The sequence below is a fragment of the Octopus sinensis genome, linkage group LG3, assembly GCF_006345805.1.
Source record: "Octopus sinensis linkage group LG3, ASM634580v1, whole genome shotgun sequence".
In the NCBI taxonomy this organism is placed as follows: Eukaryota; Metazoa; Mollusca; class Cephalopoda; order Octopoda; family Octopodidae; genus Octopus; species Octopus sinensis.
The window spans coordinates 25,219,478-25,236,829 of NC_042999.1; the positions used below are offsets into that span (position 1 = coordinate 25,219,478).

The 17,352-nt window shown below is 36.3% G+C and overlaps 1 long non-coding RNA gene across 1 annotated transcript; it reads right to left on the bottom strand.

Moving 5' to 3' along the window:
- Nucleotides 1-214: 214 nt before the first annotated feature.
- Nucleotides 215-15,458, bottom strand: LOC118762420. Its single transcript, XR_004998169.1, has 3 exons — nucleotides 15,446-15,458; nucleotides 2,746-2,748; nucleotides 215-295 (listed from the first exon to the last, which is right to left on the bottom strand). It is a non-coding gene; the product is annotated as an uncharacterized LOC118762420 (long non-coding RNA).
- Between the last annotated feature and the right edge of the window lie 1,894 nt (nucleotides 15,459-17,352).

The following is a 17,352-nucleotide window of genomic DNA, read 5'->3' on the forward strand; positions in this document are numbered from 1 at the left end:
GTTAGCTACCCCAGCTAACAATATATTGTATATAAAGGGTGCAGACTGTCGCACCGAAAGCCAGCTGGCGAGGAATCCACCTGGTGTTAAACTAGTAGTAACATTTAACTCTCACTTTGATGTGGTGAGTGGCTTTACTACTACTACTACCACTATACACACACACAGACAGACACACACACACACACGCACACACATACACATCCTATTGCTTCTGAAAGGTGTTTTTATACCTTCTGCGGACTGCTCGAAGCTTACTATCATCCTACACCACGGTCTTTGGATCTTACCTTTACTTATATATGTATATATTTATATATATATATATTATATATATATATATATATATATATATATATATATATATATATATATATATATATATATATATATATATATATATATATATATATATATATACATATATATATATATACATACAGAATGGTGCTTACAGATATAAATATACACCACCCCACAAAACCTCACACAAGAATATAAATACCTCTCTCTCTCTCTCTTTCTATCTATCTATCTATCTATCTATCTATCTATTTATCTGTCTGTCTGTCAGTCTGTCTATATCTCCTCTCTATATTATAAACAATGAGTGAGTTAGTGAGTGAGAGAGAGAGAGAGAAGGGGATATGGAATGTATGTATGTGTATGTATACGTACGTATGTGTATGTATGTATGTATGTATGTATGTATGTATGTATGTATGTATGTATGTATGTATATATATATGTATGTATGCTTCTGCTTGTTTCTGAGCATGTTCTGAACAAAGAAAGAGAGAAAGAGAGAAAGAGCAATAAAAGCTTCTTTTAAAATAGAAAACAAACTTGTGTGAAAGGTCAAATCGAAGATTATTATGGCAAAGCACATCAAGCAATGTATGCAGAAGAGTAAGAAATATCAACAGCCATGGTTGAAGCACTCGAAATGCAGACATGAAGATTTCTGACATTTAATTGCGACTGCTGGATTCTAACAGTTTCTCATAAGAGTTGTACTAAAACCAACTTCTCTGCCATACGTCGTTATGGTGGGTCTTCGAAATAAACAGGATTACGAAATGTTTGTAAACACAGCGTACGTTAGATTATAATATTGATTTCGCCGGAGAGATAGCTTATGATAGTTTACTTTAATGACATTCTGACATCAAAAAATGTTCGGATCAAATTTGTATTTGATCCTTGTCTTTCATTTTGTTTTATTTCTAAATGATTTTGCGAGAGCGAGAAATCGTTGAGGATTGTTCCAAGGCTCCCGTGACTGGTGTATGATAGGAAGGAATGAAATAAGGAAGAAATCTTCTGCAAGCCAGTGAACTCATCCAGAGGCACAGTTACCCCAAATTAGAAAAAAATATTATGCCCACGGGCACATGGCGTAGTGGTTAAGAGCGCGGGCTACTAAACCCAAGATTCCGAGTTCGATTCCAGACAGAGACCTGAATAATAATAATAATAATAATAAATAATAATAATAATAATAATAACAACAACAATGAGAACCCAGGTTCGAAATTTCCCTCAAGACACCTGATGAAGTCTGGAGGGTATATCTGCCGAAACGTTGTGTTAACAACAAACAAGATGAAGACAAATATCCATCAAATGTAAATAATGTACATAATTCCTCATCTCTTAAATATAGAACTGTAATATTATTTTACTTCGATAGTTTCAAGGTCCTAGTATTTTTATAGTTTTCTATTTCGTTTCCAATAGGCTTTGCCACCAACCTAACTGAAATCCCAAGAGGGTAGCATCTGCACATGGTTGGGAAAGGCAGAAAACCGCGGTGATCAAGGTTTTCTGTACCCAACAACAACGATCAGTGATCAATGTAGATCAATCAAATGCTTTCGACAGGATCGACCACTAATATTTGGCTGTTGTTATCATAGTAGCTGGTTTCGGTCTCCCGGGCTCTGTGAACGATGCAAGAGGTAGCCGTCCAACCACCGTTTCCACAGCCGGCAAAAATTAACACGTCAAGAAACTCGTGAAAAGTGGACTAACAAGACACATAATACGTACGGCATTGCATAAAGAATTGAATTTCTGTTCGTGGAAACCCCATTACGTGTAGGAGCTAAAACCTGAAGACTGTGACTACAGAATGGAATATGGAGATTTAATGCTAGTTTCGCATGAAGATTTGCCTGAATTGTTTGAAAACATCCTCTGGAGTGACGGGGTTGAATTCCATGCTGGTGGTTTCATCAATCTTCACGACTGCCATTACTGGGCGTCGGGTGACAAGGATCCGAATATGACGATTGAGAGGAGGTTTTCGGGCCATGTTTGCACTTTAGGAGATTTCTGCTGGCCTTTTGGGAACCGCGGGGAGTTGATAGCTAACGGGGGACGGAGTTAATCCTCTATTGTTTACACTCACAGCTGAACGATGGCAGTACGGCCGAAAGCCGAAAGCTAATGACAAAGGGAGATAATCCAGACTTTTCCCTTCCATATTTTAAAGAGGTCTTGGGCCAACAGGTCTTGGGGTCTGACGATACGCCATAAAGTTACACCCTTCATGGACTGGAAACCCAGGGTAACCCCATAAACCGGCCATTACCAGTATATATATATATATATATATATATATATATATATATATATATATATATATATATATATATGTATGTATGTATGTATAATATACATATAAATATACATAAACTTATATATAATATGCACCCACTAGACGGATTCTTCAAGCTGAACCATCTGGCAAGAGACCTAAAATCTAGACTTAAAACAAGATGGTTGATGACCTCTACAGTCTCAGTCGGTTACGCTGGAGAATCCAACCTTCAAATCTAAAAACAGTTGTTCCTCTGAAGAAGTTGCCTGGGGACTCTATCTCTACGACCCTCTCAGGAATAGTGGCTGAGAAAATGACTGAATTGAAGGAGTAAACATTTTGTTGTATCCGTGGAGAGTCATTACGCCAATAATAAAGAAACGCGCTGGTTGTGTTTCACTTCTTTTACTGTTATTTTTTAATTAGCCAACCATTTATCCTATTAATTAATCGATTGTATTAGCAATTGTTCGGTCAGTCAGCCAGTTAAGTTTATTAGAGTCCTTTTGTCGCCATTTGGAACATCATCAAACACATGCACCCTCTACTTCAGGTCTGCTTCGACTAAATCCCTTAAGGTGGTATTGACGCATCGTTTTGACGAGGAATATTTCAAATGTACAATCAATAGTAATGTTTAGTTAATTTAGTCTACCCTTAAGACAATACACACAGATACTCAGCATAGCTCAAAGTATGGACCTCTCAATTCCACTTTGTATTGTAATGCGAGTAACCGAGTATTCTACATTAAAATAATCTTCTAACAAAATAAACGTGATACAGTGTACTAACGTTGGTTCTTTTAATTGCTAGTCCTGTCTATCCGACGAAGTGCCATTGATTCTTGGTCCCGAGGCGTTTGTAAAATACATTTGCCAAATATATCGTACTCAGGGTTTGATGAGAGCCAAAAGAATTTTCTACTCACTCGATATGCTTCGTTCCGTCGAATAGTTTAGTACTTCCTAGAGTCACTCTCCGAAGAAAGCCGGGATGGTAGTGATTGAAGCCTCTCTGATCATTGGCGATGACCTGAGGTTAAACATCAAAAACATGGTGTAGAAGACGGACAGATTTCTTCTGGTGAAGATAGGAGATAGGATTACGTGGCATTCATACATTTCCATAAAATACGTAAAATGAATTGCTTTTAACCGCTAACTGAGATTTTATTTGTTGTTCTTTAGCCCTAGGTCACCCGTGGTCGAGCAAGTGTATGATGATAGATGTTTCAACCACGTGTACGCTATAGTACTAGTTTATCGAAAGTTGCCATCCTTTATCTAAGACGGTAGAGTGTGATTCAAGGGAAATTTGGCTAATAATTTACTATTTTCTTACACGACCATTATTTAAAGATAACTAAGAACATTTCAATATCAGCTTAGTTTCCAGCCGATTCCATAATCACCCTCACCCACCCACAGAGGCAGTTAGTGAGAGGGGGACGAAGAAAGAGAGTGAGAGAGAGGGATGAAACATAGTTTTAGAAAAAAATAATTTAGATGTTTGTAGAAAAAATGTTCTTCAGACTTACTATTTTGTATTCTTCACACCATTGTCATTGACATCTCTCAGTGAGATTGTTAATAGAACCATTTAGTATGCATCGATCAAAGGAAAAGGATATAATATTGTTAAATGAGTTCTTGCGGGTCTATAAATATTTAAAGTTGTAGCGCAATCAATCAATCGATTCGCGCCAGCCCTCTGGCAAGCAAAGCTATGACACATTATCGATGGCCATCGTATTCCAAAAAAAAAAAAAAAAATTATAAAGTAAGTAGTCTCGGTAACATTTCACTGTAAAAAAAGGGGGCAAAAATATATCAGAAATTGTTGATGAAAAAGTTTGAAATGAAGATAAATATAAACAATAAAGTTCATTTGAGAAAAGAAAGCGAGTATCTGGCTGTCAGCATAGGAACAACATATAAAGTATGATTATACACACAAAGAAGGACGAAGCCCTCTGTTAGATTCGAAACACGTAATTATATGCTCTATAAATCGATACTAAAGTAGTTTGCCGTACTATATAAAAGGTTACTTATATAAACCAAAATTACTAAGTCACAGCATAATACCTGAAGATTAAATAAGATTTCGACATCACTTAAACAGTAGTAGCTAGGCTTCTCTAGTATTGAAGTGTTAGACTCAAAATCGATGAAAAAAATTATATCCAATGATGCCACTTAAAGCCCACCATAAAGTGTGTACTTACACAAGTCTAAGTGGAGAATTATTTTGTCAAGACTATTCCTGCAGCGAAAGGTCTTATCATTGACGAACACACAAGAACATGTTAAACATGACATTACGCGAATTATTTATGCAAGCATACATAAATACATATAGTATACACACACATTTACACACACACTATCATACACACACACACGCATACACACACACGCTCACACACAGAAGATTCAAATATTGACCTGAAAGACGACACAGAAACAAAAAGAAAAATGCTCTTTCCCCGCCAGTTATCGACCAGAAAACGTTACAATTTTACGCCTTTAACGATAATATTTAATATTGACCATTTTGGTGGCATCGACAGCAAAAAGATGTGGGAATAATGAGCAAAGTGGGGGACGGTGAAGTGGGGGACAAAGTGGGGGACAGGTAAGTGGGTACGAATATAAATATATAAAAAAAAACAATAAAGGCTGTACGGTTCTGAGACAAAAATAGAAGACAAGTAAATAAGTAACGCAATGGAAAATTGTGTCTTATAGGACTGGAAAAGGTAAGTGGAGAGATGAAAAGATAAAGAGAACGAGTGAACGAAAGGCGAAAGAACGAACCCAGTGTTGAAGGTAAAGGGGAGAGAGAGAGAGAGAGAGAGAGCCCAAGAAAATAGTGACTTGAACATGTGAACGGTCAAGCGAAAAAAAAGGGGGAGTTGAAAAGAGAAATGTGATGGTCACATATCAGGGACAGGAGAAAATTTGCGAGAAGCAATCCTGGTTAGGTGTTATAAAATTGATTCTCACGGCCGTTTCAGACCATTTTTGTCATATGTGAAGTGACTATATATCATCGAATACACCAGTAAGATCCGTGTCGGTGATTTCTGAATAGAGATCTCTTGATAATTAAACTACTACGAAAATATCTATGATCCTCCTATAACAAATACTGAGATTCAATTGTTCATACTAATTCACCATTTGTATAGCATTAATTCAGTGAGAGAGAGAGAAGTGGGAGGGAAACAAGAAGGCAGAGTGAGAGTAGGAGATGAAGTGAGCTATTTTGGGGTTAATGGGTTAAGCAGCAAATGATATGACAAATAAAGGAGGTTCAAGAGCTTTTTTTTATTTGTTTCTGATCTGCTTTAGTGCTCGTAAATGTCTGACATAATTTGTATTTAAAATCTTAACACTTGTTTGTTGCCATATATGAGTGTGCGCATGAGTGTGTGTGTGTATATATGTGTGTGTGCGTGTGTGTGTGTGTGTGTGCGTGTTTGTATCTAAATATAATTTCTTTGAAGAGATTTCATCTAATCAGAAAATTTTCAGTAAGAAACACACACACACACACATACATAAACACACGCGTGCACGCACACACACACTAACTTACACACACATACACACACACAGATAGATTTTCAGTAACCATTAAAGGGAAGGGAAAACTAAAATAGAAAACGAAACGAAACATCAAATTGAGTGAAAGCTCTGTTTCACAAACCTTCATAACATTTGAAAACAAAGAGCATATTCAACCTAAAAATGGTCCCCCACCCTCCGCCTATGCACTTATATATATATATATATATACACGCAATATGGCTGTATAAATAGAAAAGAATGCGTTTCGATCAACAGAGGTCAAAATATGTGGGTTTACTCAAGGCGATGCAATTATTTGTTTAAGATTTGATAACAGTTAAAATTATTTCTTGAACTTAATTCCAACGGGGCATTCCTCCTCGATGAAACTTTCACTTTAAAAACACATTGTTTCGGTTTGTATCCCACAGAGAGTTACTTTGGCAAGTGCTTCCTACGCCATAATGCCTAAGGTTTACTCGTGTTCGTGTCTTGTGAAAGAAATATGGTTGAAAAGCTGAGCAAAAGCTCGGTTTATATATATATATATATATACTCTTTTACTTGTTTCAGTCATTTGACTGCGGCCATGCTGGAGCACCGCCCTTAGTCGAGCAAATCAACCCCCGGGACTTATTCTTTGTAAGTCCAGTACTTATTCTATCGGTCTCTTTTGCCGAACCGCTAAGTGACGGGGACGCAAACACCAGCATCGGTTGTCAAGCGAAGAAGGGGGGGGGACAAACACATACACACATACATATATATATATACATATATATATACATATATACGACAGGCTTCTTTCAGTTTCCGTCTACCAAATCCACTCACAAGGCATTGGTCGGCCCGAGGCTATGGCAGAAGACACTTGCCCAAGATGCCACGCAGTGGGACTGAACCCGGAACCATGTGGTTGGTAAGCAAGCTACTTACCACACAGCCACATATAAATTAATTATAAGGTTTGGAGATGATGTACAGGTATTTTATATTAGAAGAAATGATGTACTCAGAAATTCGGATGGTTTTATATTTACAGATATTTATTTGTATATTACATGTTTTTATACATCATATAACTTAGAACATGTATTAGCGCTTTCTCCCATTCTTGTGAAATAGTTTTGAGTGTGTAATGGTTCGGAGGGCCATAAGACAGTACAAGAAGGTGAAGTACAAGAGGGTATATCACGTGATCACGTGATATCACGTGACCGACCAGTCCATTGTTTTAGCCTTCGAATGACGCGACCCCGCTGGCTAAGCGAGCAGGCAAATAGAGGAAAGAGTGTGAGAAAGAGTGGTGAGAGAGTACAGCAGGGATCACCATCCCCTGCCGGAGCCTCGTGGAGCTTTTAGGTGTTTTCGCTCAATAAACACTCACAACGCCCGGTGTGGGAATCGAAACCGCGATCGCGCACACACACACGCGAGTCCGTTGCCTTAACTACTGGGCCATTGCGCCTCCACACAAGAGGGTATATATATATATATATATATATATATATATATATATATTATGTATGTGTGTGTGTATGCGTGTGTGTATATATGTATCTGTATATATAAATATATATATACATGTATGTGTGTGTGTGTGTGTGTGTGTGCACGCGTGTGTGTGTAAAAAGGTTGAATATTTTGCTGGTAGCTTACTACCGTAAAATTGCGAATAGGAACATAATACTTGTATATGATGTGTTGTGAATTTATGGAAAGACTCCCATAAAACTCAACAATTTTGATAAAAATGGAGAAGAGAAGATGTTAAAATATAGAAGAGAATTTTAATTCATGCAGATGATCGTTTCGTACAGCCACATAAAAATCATGCACATTCATGGTTGAATAGAATGAATTAATTAAATTAATTAGATTAAATTAATTATATATCATCTTTTTTTCTCTATTTTTATCAAAATTGTTGAGTTTTATGGGATTTCTTTCTATAAATTTACAACACACCGTATACAACACACCATATATATATATACACTCACATATGCACATATGTATGTATATGTGTACATACGTATGCTATATCACTGGCCACTCTGAGTTATTCATCTTAGCTCGTTTTTATTTAAGTCATGCAGATTACCAGGCTGTAAATGAGTTTTATTCTTATTTTATATGCTTATCTCCCTTGAATATTGATGACAGGTTATGAATGCCATTGTACTGATGATGCCCATTGAAGCAGAAACACGCGTCGATGCGTGTCCTGTCATCTCTAGGCCATAAACCTCTCCTTATTCTTAATGGCATATCAGCTTGGGCGAAGTCTTGGTTCTTGAGATCATCTTCTCTTCACAACCTCTCGATTAGAGGCGGAGATTATTCTAAAAATTCAAACATTTATATTTTATGGTATTTGGCATACCTACATTTCTTTCTTCCTCCCCACTTTCTCTATCTACATACATATAAACATACCTATCTATATCTATCTATCTATCTATCTATCTATCTATCTATCTATCTATCTATCTATCTATCTATCTATCTATCTATCTATCTATCTATTTATCTATCAATAACACACGCACGGACAAACACACACACGTATATTTTACAGTATATTAAGGCATTCTTCACAAACTACAAAAATAACACCTAAAATTGCATATATCACAGGAGTGGCTGTGTGGTAAGTAGCTTGCTAACCAACCACACGGTTCCGGGTTCAGTTCCACTGCGTGGCATCTTGGGCAAGTGTCTTTTGCTATAGCCCCGGGCCGACCAATGCCTTGTGAGTGGATTTGGTAGACGGAAACTGAAAGAAGCCTGTCGAATATATGTATATATATATGTATGTGTGTGTATATGTTTGTGTGTCTGTGTTTGTCCCCCTAGCATTGCTTGACAACCGATGCTGGTGTGTTTATGTCCCCGTCACTTAGCGGTTCGGCAAAAGAGACCGATAGAATACGTACTAGGCTTACAAAGAATAAGTCCCGGGGTCGATCTGCTCGACTAAAGGCGGTGCTCCAGCATGGCCGCAGTCAAATGACTGAAACAAGTATAAGAGAGTAAAAGAAAAGAGAGTATATGCATATATATGTTATTATTCACTCTTGTACTGGAGGATTTTATAATATGATATTCAATATACACAGCATTGAATTGAATTCACGAATATGAAGGTAATCTAGAAAATAATTAACATTTCGTGTTCTGATTACCTCACAGGTAACTACGAGACATGACAGTCAAATCTTCTTCAAGTAATACCCAGTTCTCTTGTGTATGTATATAGATAGATTAGTCAAGAGGTGAGTCTTTACTTTGTAGTCAGCCATGCTGGAAATAGCAGTCACATCACTTTCAAACAATATTTTTCTTTGTTATATTTGCATGTCAACAAGAAGTCGTCTGGATTGTAGCTAGATCTGATATGAAGAAACTGTGCTGTCGTATACATGAAGCAAGGAGGGAGAGCTTACGTTGTAGCTAGGGCTGATAATATTAGCAACCAAATCTCTCTCAAAGTACATCATTCTCTCTTATGGATATATGAAGTCTTGGTGTGGCAGTTAGACCAGCTAGAAATAGTGGCAGAACCAAAATCCTCTTAAATCCCTTTCTATTGATGAGTCTTTACAGTCGAATCTCACCGTTTATGTTCTCGTTCCTAGTGTGAGTGTGTGTGAGCATGCGTGCGCGCATGTGTGTTGGTTTATCTGCATGTGTGTGTCTGCATGTGTATGTATGTTAATACAATGTTTGTGTATATTCACTCATATACATATTTTCATCAAGTAATTGTAGTAATTCTTGTAAGGGATATCTCAGTGACAATATTCAGTTTTTATTGTCTCCTTAAAAACATGGCCTGATGATAGTACTCTCATCCCTTTAGAGAAACTAGTAGATGTCTCAATGCTTGATCTTTCCCCCATGTCTGTCAGACTCTGTCTCTCTCTTTCTCTCTCTGTATACATACATACATACATATATTTATATATATATATATATATATATATATATATATATATCGTCTTAAAGCCTTGAAACTCTACTCTCTTCAGCGTCGCCGTGAGCGGTACATCATTTGTACGATGTGGAGAATATACCGTCAACTTTGCCCAAACGACCTGAACATTAGCTTCAAGGTTCATCCAAGACTGGGACCACGGGCCATACGTCCCCTGCCCAATTCAAGATCACAGCATACATGTACACTGCAACATAATTTCTGTTCCTCAATAGGTCCTGCCCTATTTAACATTGTCCCGAAAGAGATCAAAGAGGAAAAGGATCCCATCAACTTTAAACGGAATCTGGATAGATTCCTTCAAGGAATACCAGATAAGCCACCCATAATTGGATACAACTCACCCAACAAGAAGTCACTACTTGAATGGACCATAAACAAAACTTGACTTAAACAGAATTTAGATAATCCTATCAGGTGGTGCTATTAAGTTAGACATGACCTGGACCAATCTTTGGCCGAAACATATCTAAGTTATATATATATATATGTATTCTATAAACACTGCTGAGGGAGTAGACGGAACAGCATAATGGTGGTGGTTATAATACTAATACTAGTAATTATAATAATAGTGAAAATGCTACTTGGATTTAAAATATCAGTATAAAAATGTCTGGCGGTAATGGGTAATAACGATAAAAACAATAAAAGTAAGCAAATATTTGTATATTTATTCTTAATACGTCTAGACGCAAAATATGCTAGTCGCTGTATTGTACGTCAAAGGAGAAAAACTCTCTTTTATGAAGATAATGTGTTCAGAATTCATTGAAGCAAAGGCTGTGGGTCACCGGTGTTTCGACATGTGTCTCATCAACCATAAGTACCCTGGACCTTTGGGTCTACCCAAGCAGCTGACCTTGTTTATACATTCAGCGGACAAATTATTTGCTGATCGGTGCTTATATCTGCCAATAGGGATAAAATAATTATCTTGTACCGATTTATTTGCAACGATCTTATAATAAGAATAAGAACTGCAAAACAATTTAAAAATGAAATGACTATGATGAGGAAAGGCAACAAAGTAAAGGTAAACTGAAGTTTGTTGTTGTAGTGATGTTGGAAGTAATATCAAATAAATACTAATATGGTTCACTCAAAGCTGTACAGAAGACATTCAGGTAGAGAACATGGCCTACAAGGTTCGGAGAGAATCACCAAACGCCGACATATTGTGGCCATTGCATAAAATCTTAAAATTCTGTAAGACCATCATTCAAGCCTCTAACGCTGTCTAGTTTTATCGTTTTCCTCTCTTCCTGAAATATAATCAAATATGTATAATCTTCTTGCCTGCAACATCTATACTATGATAGTTCTGTAAGCAATGCTACTTCAGAGAAAGCTTTCACATTCGCCTCTAGCCTTGCGTCTACTTCCATAATACACACAACAAACTAATCTTCAAAAATATTTTTCTCACACCACCATGGTTCATTACGATGCACATATACAGACATACCTCACCCTACGTCATTAATTGGTTCCAAGAAACACGACTTAAGTCGGATTAACTTATCTCTAGGCTATACCGATAATAACCATTCCCAGTTCTGTTCTTTATTTATGGATTCATTTTCAATATTGCATGGTTAATAAAACCTATTTTAAGTTTACAAACGAATAATTTTTATTTTTCAATACAGTACAGCAAAAAAAGTAATCTAAATTTACGAAGACAGTTCAGCGGTGATTACCGTACATCGCGGACATTTTATTTATGAATGCGGTTTGCAATAAGACATGGTAAAATAAAAGCCTTTTTTTAAGCTTAAAAAACAAATTCAGTAATTATTATTATTTTACAATAGTAAAAAACACAAAATTATTTTAAATTTACCAATATGTACATACAATTTGGTGGTTTACATTGCGGATGCAGATGGCTGTGGATCGTCAACATCAACAGCTGACTCTGGCTGTTCTTGTTGTCCGATGCGCTTGAAAAACCGGCTGAGAGTTCTTTGAACTATCTTCTTTTCCTCAAGGATTACATTATAAGGAGCAAAGACTTCGTGACAAGCCCTCATAATCTTGGAAAAAGGTTGAGCATTTGGATCCATATCCTCGAGCATAGAAAGACCTTTTTTGACATATGCAAATGCTTGCTGCATTTTCTTAATGGTAAAGTAACGTGGCTCAGGTTCGATTTCCTCTTCTTCTTTATTTTACTGCTCGTGAAGCTCTATCAAATCCTCGTGCGTCAGGGGCTGTTTGTCTTTTTCAAATAAATCTGTGAGTCCTCCTCCTCCAAATCCATTTCCAGTTCTTTGTTCGTAGTCACCAACCTTTTATCGATGACAACATTATCAAACCTCTTAAAATCATTCACGAATTGCGAGCAAAGCTTCTTCCATACCCCATTCATAGCCGTGATCTGTGCATCATTCCATGCCGCTGCTATGTTCTGTACAGCCTTGTAGATATCGTATCTCTTCCAAAAGTCACAAAGTGTGATGGACTCATCAAGATAAGTTGCAGCTATTGCTTGCCGCAGTGTACATTACATATAGTGACGCTTGAAGATAGCAATTATTCCCTGATCCATTGGCTGCAGGAAAGATGCGGTGTTCGGAGTGAGATATACGACGGTAACATTGGGGTCAAAATCTACAATGTTTTGCGAGTGGCCAGGAGCATTATCTAAGATAAGTAAAACCTTAAAAGAATTCCATTATCCTTACTGTACTTCTCTACTGCTGGGATAAAATGATTGAAGAATCAATCTTCAAAAACAACAGCAGTAACCCATGCTTTTGAATTAGCCATCCATATAAAAAGGCGAGATGCCTTGGGTATGTTCTTCAGGGAACGGGGTTGTGTGCATGATACACAAGCAATGGCTTTAACTTAAAATCTCCCGCACAGTTACTTCACAACATAAATGATCACACGTTCTTTTGAGACATTGTAGCCTGGAATAGTTTTCTCCTTGGAGATGAACGAACAATCTGGCAATTTTTTCCAATACAATCCAGTTTCGTCTACATTAAAAATCTGTTCGGGAAGAAACCCGTTTACTTCGACGATTTTCTTTAATGAGTTAGGAAATTCCGCTGCTGCTTGTTCGTCAGCTGATGCTCGTTCACCTTGCTTCTTTGCTCCTTAATTCTCGTGAACCATCCTTGACTTGCCCTGAACTCTACATCTTTCTCATCTGGATATTTTTTCTTCAGATCCTCAAACAAAGGCAACGCTTTTTCTTGAATGATTTCTTGACCAATAGTAGCAAACTGACGATTCAATCTAACAATACAAAGAGAAAGAAGACTTTCCATTTCTTCAAAGATTTTGCCTCTTTTCTTATTGATGTCAGTGTTCTTCATCCCTGGGGTTTCAAATTTGATATGTCCTAAAATATTGCCTTATTATGTACAATCGTCGATACAGTTGTCCGACTCATCCCAAAAAATCGTGCAATTGCTACCACATTTTCACCTTCTTCGTGGCGTTTTATCATAGCCAGTTTATCTTCCAGGGTTATAGCATGATGCTTAGGATTTTCACTATGAATTTTCAAACAGATCTGTGAAATCCCCCTCCTCCAAATCCATTTCCAGGTCATGGGGCAAAAAATAAAATCACAAATGAATGAGAATGAGAAAGTAGCCGATAAGCAGACATAAACTAATCAGAATTCAAATCAATCGCGGGAATTACGCGTGACAACGACACCTAACGGTAGATATTGGGACTGCAGTGCAATATGAGCTCCGAAAGACCGATAAATAAGACAACATAGCTGATTTCATGATTTCGTTGACTAAGCTACACTACTTTATGGTATGTCTTAACACTTACTGTACTATTTTAATATGATTTTATATGCTTTTATTCTTATCTATTGTACAGTAACATGATTTTATGTTCTTTTAACAGTTTTCTAGTGATTTTAGTTTAGGAATCCAATATTTGTGGCGGACAGACGCACAGTCGAGTAAAATGACTGAATTTAAAAAGTTTTTTCTGCATATTATTTTTGAAAATCGACTTAAATCGAAACGACTTGAGTCGAGGTATGCCTGTATATGTTTAGTGTTAAAGTATTTGCAGTCGTTTCAAATCATCACCAAACAATGCGTTCAAGATGTAGCCCCTATATTTACCAAAATTTCTAAGCTCTCTTTTTCTACAGATATATTGGCAGCTTTGGAAATACGCATCAGTGTTTCTCGATCCCAAGAAAGGCAACCCTCAGCAGTTTCCGATCTTGGTATCAGTTTAGGGACCAAACATCTACATTTTCTGTTCACGGAGAGAAATAAATTGTTGCAATTTGCGGTTGCCACGTATCATGAAGTCACAAATGTTCGGATGAAAAGTGAAATTCTTCCAATCAAGGACTGAAAAACTGCACAGCTGAGTGAGTCCGTGAAGTGATTATTATTTCTTGCTTCATTATAAAGATAATTAGATTTGACCACCTGCTAATAATGTTTATAATAGAAAGAAAATGAAAGGTTGCAAAATTCACGCATTTTCTTATAAAAGTAGTTTCAGTAACGTCATGAGTTCTAAGTAAAGGGCTTCTAATTCTTCGATCGAAAATTCGATGTCACCTTTCGTAAAGATAATTACTTCCTCTGCCTTCCGGAAATTTTAATTTTCTTTTGGCACTCTATGTGTTTAACACTTGACGTTTGAAACAAAATTGTTTTGTAACCAAGTCGTCTTATTAACAAAGACACCAGTAAGTAACTTGATATGTATAGCTCAAAGTTAACATAATATACGAGACTAGCACGAATGAGGCAGTGGAGTTGAGGCTATCGTAGCTTGGTGTTTGATCAGACTTTGACATCTAGCACTTTGTTTTAATTTTAACTCAGAAGTTTTATTCCTCTCTTTCTCTCTCCTCACCCACACTCGCGCGCATGAGTATATATATATATATATATATATATATATATATATCGTTGCTATTATGCAAAAGTGTCGTAAGTCTAAAATGAAAAAAATAGTTTCACTATTCCATGCTATGGAATGGTGAAACTATTCGATAGTTTGACCAAAAGAACCGGTTATTGGAAACAAAAATAAATATTGAAAAAAAATGAAAAACATATGACAGTTTAACATAATAGCAACCTCCACATCCCCACACCGCCACACCGCCACACCACATCACACATCACCATACCACCACACCATATCGCATCACCCCACACCACTTCACACACACTAGCACTGACGACTTCTCAGCACCCACACCATCATCCATACACCTGCACATTACAAACGCGCACACTTATACACGCACACATCCACACGTCAAAGTCACTAGCCCATATTCATATGCATACACTTGCACACTTTCTTTTAAACACAATCACGGCACCTTCATTTTGGGATCACCAGTACTTTATTATCTTCCCTTCTTCCTAGCTCTCCTGTCCAACTACCTTTATCTAACCAGTTGCCATGATTGACAGCTAAATCCACAAGTTTTTTTCTTCTCTCTCTATTTCCTCGTGTTCCCTTCTGATGAAGAGCGTAGGTTCGAAACGTAAAAGACTTTCTAGCTTTCTCGAGCATCAAACTAATACACCTGCTTGTTGTTTATATACCCATTTTCATCTTTTGTTTTCTGTAAATTTCAACCATATGTATGTATATATTATATATATATATATATATATATATATATAATATATAATATTATATATATATATATATATATATATATACTTTATTTAAAGCAGCAGAAAATTCAACAAAATCTGTTACTCTGAGTTTCTCGTTGCCGTTCATCAGACAGTTTTTGCTAGCAAAAACTGTCTGATGAACGGCAACGAGAAACCAGAGTAACAGATTTTGTTGAATTTTCTGCTGCTTTAAATAAAGCATATTACTCTACCACTGGTATTTGATTACTCTTTTTTCCACCTTGTTTCACATTTATGTGTTTACTCCGGTATATATATATATATATAATTATATATATATATATATATATATATATATAAAATATTATTTGAGACAAAACCACTATTTTGCAAAACAAACAAGGAAAGACTTAATCAATACATAAAATTAATAAATAGTCAAAAAAACCGCCACTACAATCGTTTCTTGTCTTGATCGACAATCTTCAGGTGGACTTCCAATCTAAAAAATCAAATTTTAAAATATAAAAATAATACTTTTAAAAGTATTATTTTTATATTAAAATTTTGATTTTTTAGATTGGAAGTCCACCTGAAGATTGTCGATCAAGACAAGAAACGATTGTAGTGGCGGTTTTTTTGACTATTTATTAAATTTTATGTATTGATTAAGTCTTTCCTTGTTTGGTTTGCAAAATAGTGGTTTTGTCTCAAATAATATTTTATAATATTTTACTATAAAATTGGATTTATCCTAAATCTGATTTTTTCCCCTGTAAATTTGGAATATTCCCTAATATTTATTATATATAATATATATATATATATTATGTGAAATAGAAAGATGAATAATCTTGTAGCAGATTAATCAAAAGTTTATATATCAGTTAGGATGGAATAGATTTCCCAAGGCGGGAAGGGGCGGATAATGTTTTTTTTCATCGACACTTGGGCCGAATGCTTGCAAAACAGTGAACTTCGCTAAAAGCATCCAAGTTTTTAGAGTTGTGTTAAACCGGGCAATAGACTATGTCTACCATCCAAGTCTACTAACTGTTATGGGATTTGAATTCAGAACGAAAGGCAGTTTGCCACTCTTACAGCCAATCTACCACCCTGGATAGGTACTATTTTATCGGCCCTTAAGGGATAAGAGACATGATTGACCTAGATAAGATTTGAATTTAATGTTCAGGGAGCCAGAATGAATACTGCGATCATAGACACTCTAAAACACACCACACTTACTATCTTTAGTTCATCTCTTTGAAATAAAGACCAGTTAAGTATGATACAATTTCAGTACATTTTCTTGGTCAGAAGAAACTGCTTCCATTTCATCCCACTCCAATCATCTGTGTAAATCCTTGTATTTAAAGCAAATTCTGCTTGTGTTAACAGCTGCTGTGCGATCACTTATGTTTGCCTTTGTGTGTATTTCCTTGTGTGTGGACCAAACTTTTCTATTTAAGGATAATTTTTTTTACAGAGTATTCTGCACCAAATATAGATTTTAATCAGACTCTAAGGGTTTCCAATTGCACTGCTGCATGTAAA